This window comes from Elgaria multicarinata, chromosome 8 (genome assembly GCF_023053635.1).
Source record: "Elgaria multicarinata webbii isolate HBS135686 ecotype San Diego chromosome 8, rElgMul1.1.pri, whole genome shotgun sequence".
NCBI lineage: Eukaryota > Metazoa > Chordata > Lepidosauria > Squamata > Anguidae > Elgaria > Elgaria multicarinata.
In genome coordinates, this window is record NC_086178.1 from 67,606,388 (window position 1) to 67,607,298 (window position 911).

Below are 911 nucleotides of genomic sequence, written 5' to 3' on the forward strand. Positions count from 1 at the left end.
TCGGTGGGAATTAAGTCATGACTAACTTGTCCCATTGATTTTAATGGGGGGAAAGTCCAACTGAGTCTATATACAACCCAAAATTTCTGAAGCAAGAAACATTATGAAGCAAGAAAAATTATACTCTTGTTTTTCAATTATGTATGCTCTCTACTCTCTGATACAGAATGGAGAATGCCCCTTCTAAGAAGGTGTTTGCCACCATCTGCAGTTTTAAATACATATTTTTTTATTTTAAATATCAAATTTTCTTTTAAAAAACTTGCTGGAGTTTTTAGTCAATCAAAAGTGTGTGTGTGTGTGTGTGTGTGTGTGTGTGTGTGTGTGTGTGTGTGTGTGAACTGAGTCATATATCCAATTAATAACTAGATTAAGGTGGCAATCCTATACACTTACCTGGGAGTAAGCCCCACTGAACTCAATAGAATTAACTTCTGAGTAGACTACACTATAAATGTTACATTGCACTCCTAGCTCTAGCCTGTACCACTTCAATCTGAAGGTAGGAGGAATATTTTTGAATATTCCCACTCATATAAAGCTCCATGAAGGTAGTAAACTAAGGGGCCAAGGAGAGGGACAGGTTAAGTCTTTCTTTCTCATATGCTAGCTTAATATATACAGAGCAAATGTTTGTCTGTTTATGAGGGGGATAAAAAGTAACCCCCGCCAGGTTGGCCAGAACCTATAATGGTTCTGGCCAAACTTCTCCCAGTTCAGTTTACCAGCTTGGTCGTGAGAGGAATGCGCTGAGGCAGCCAGGCGGTGGGGTACGGGGATGAAGGACCTGGTTATTTGCATTTTCCTTCTTTGAAACTGACCTGATATCTTACTGCAGCTCTTTAGCAGAAAGAGATAAGGGTGACCTACGTCCTCCTTTCCCTCCCAAAGAGAGAGTCAAAGGGGGGAAA